This window comes from Lagopus leucura, unplaced genomic scaffold, assembly GCF_019238085.1.
Source record: "Lagopus leucura isolate 7727_CA_CO unplaced genomic scaffold, USGS_WTPT01 Super-Scaffold_100017, whole genome shotgun sequence".
In the NCBI taxonomy this organism is placed as follows: domain Eukaryota; kingdom Metazoa; phylum Chordata; class Aves; order Galliformes; family Phasianidae; genus Lagopus; species Lagopus leucura.
Genome location: NW_024962271.1, coordinates 8,891,976 through 8,894,475, shown reverse-complemented (window position 1 = coordinate 8,894,475; position 2,500 = coordinate 8,891,976). Strand labels below are relative to the sequence as shown.

Here is a 2,500-nt window from a genome sequence, read left to right as displayed (position 1 = left end):
CTGTTAAGTTGCGCATAACCAGTCATGAATAAGCTCTAGTTCTGTGAGTCAAGGCTACTTGACTGTTTCCCAGGAGAACAGGTAGAATATTTTGCTGTGTATATATACATATTTTGGTTTCTTTCATTAAGCCCAGTAAATGCGTACTGCTGTGTCTGTTCAGTTAGTTTTTACAGACTTATCCCTTTCTCTTTAAAAATAAAAAAAAAAATTAAAAAATCCACCATTAATTTCTCATTCCAATAAATTTCTTGAATTTAACTATAAAGTATATTTATGCACTAATTCAATAGCCTGACATTAGCTGTAATCCATAATATTATCAGCACTACACTGGTAGCAATTACAGTGGCAATACATAACTACAGTGTGTTTTGAGGGCAGTATTTTAATAAGGTAGGTGTTTAGTTCCCTGCAGCATAAAAACTGGTGATTTTGACTGCAGAGCTGCTTGGACTGGAAATCACAGCAGTTGCCAGTAAGGTTTAGAAAGTGTGTGCCAGGCAAGGGAATCACTGTTCAATGTATTTACCCTCTGGGGAGGTAAAACACAGATGGGGGAGTTAGGAGTCTTCTAACATTTAGCTGATACATTAGTGGGTAGCAATTCTGCTTCAGGGATGTTCAAAGTAGTTCATCTACCAGTTGGGAATCATTATGGGCACCAGTACTGAGGATTAGATGTGATGGAACAATAAGGGACTGTAGAAGTACTGCTGTTGTCCTCCTGCTACAGACAAGTATTTATTTGATACCTTTTTAAAAAAGAAAACAGCAGTTCTGGATTAATCAGATGTTTTAAAGTATACATACTAAAGCAGCTATCAGTAGGGAGGATTCAACTGTCATAGACAAATGTGACCAGGTAATATGCATTTTGACTGAAGTTATGTGAAATGTTGTATCTTTACATAAGTGGTGTTCTTACAGTATGAATTCTTGCCAGTTAGTTGAAGTGAAGGAAGTTTGCTAAAGCATTTGCATTTGTATTTTTCTCCTAGGGAAGCAAACGCAGCACTAGATCCAGGAACTGTTCTAAGCAGTGAGAAATAAGGTTACGCCTTAAAAATGCAAGTTTGTGTTGGAGGAAGGGTGGTCGCGCTTTGAGGAAAGGGAATGAACAGGCAAAAATCAGAAGAAGCCAACTACTAATTTCTGTTGAGCTATCCATAGTTATTATCACCTGGTTGTTTTTACTCTAGCAATTTTACCTGGATGTGCATTATTTTGTTTGTATGTTTTTTTCCATACTTATGAAGTTAAAACATTTTCCAGAATGTACAAACAGCTAATTTCATTGTAGTGCTGTCTGTGTGCAGTGAAATGAAATATGATTAGCTATCTGAAAATGTGTAACTTTTCAATCAGTACTTAATTCAGTCCCAGAACCGTATCTATATAGGTTTGAATCAAAATTGACCTTCTTGTTTATGTAATCTGTATGTACAATGAGTGCCTGATTCTATAACGAGATATTCAACAATGCAGATTTTCTGAGACCCGGTAGAAGAAGCAGAATCCAGCGTTGTTCTGAATAGACCCATCACCTGTGTGCTATAATCCTCTGAGGTTTCTGCACTTGGGATGGGCAAAATTAGTACAGGAGACAAACTCCCAGTGTTATGCAGAAGACGAAATTCTCGTGCTTGGTGGTAGGACAGCTGGAGGTAATGCTGTGGGAGCAGGGGCGGGGAAAGCCTTCTGCTGGGCCTCCAGACATGCTCCCCACAGATGCTGTTTTCTCTGGGTTTACCGCAGACCAGAAGATACACCTGAGAGAGGACCTTCCACGCCCGCTGCTGCACGAGAAGCATTAGTGTAGCAGGTTTCTACCTTGTGCATTGGATGCATACCTTTTTATTCCCTGCTTTTCATAGCTGCAGCTGTAAGCAACTAAATTATGGCCATTTCACTGTCAGAAGACTGCCAGTGGCAGAAATGGAATAGGATTTATCATTAGTGCAGAGAAGCCCTCCCTGAATGCCCAGTCAGGTGCTGAATATCTATAGCTCTTACTGAGATCAGGGAGAGCTACTCTTTTTTTGCATTTACAGAACTGTCTTCACTGCTGAGAACCCAAGGGCATGTGCAAGCTTTTGGCTCATCTCTGAAGCTGGTGAGGCAGCTCTGCGGTGTGTTAAATACCCAGTTCTGCCTACTGACTGGAAAGGTTTGGTGGCAGAGTGAGACAACTAGAAACTAATATACTTACCAGTAAAATATTATGTTACGTAGATCTGTATTTTTTTTTTTAAGTAAAATTTTGGATGTTTTCCTCTTAGTTTCGAGAGAAGTTTTACTTTTAACTTGGTATATCTTTCTTTACTTAGAGATAGAGTGAGAAGCTGAATTTCACTCTTCAGAAATACCTTCAGAAATGAAAATACCATTACTTTATTCATTCAGTTTTACTGCATGTTAGTGAGTGATGTGCCATTAACAAAATAGTCAGGCATGCACACCTGCGCTTTGATTGTGTGTGCATGGGCCAAGGGAAACA

General features: G+C 39.2%; 1 protein-coding gene across 5 annotated transcripts in view; it reads left to right on the top strand.

Annotated features, from left to right (window-relative positions):
- Positions 1-2,500, top strand: part of ZNF536 (zinc finger protein 536) — a 323,660-nt gene that overhangs the window by 107,083 nt on the left and 214,077 nt on the right. The window lies entirely within an intron of this gene.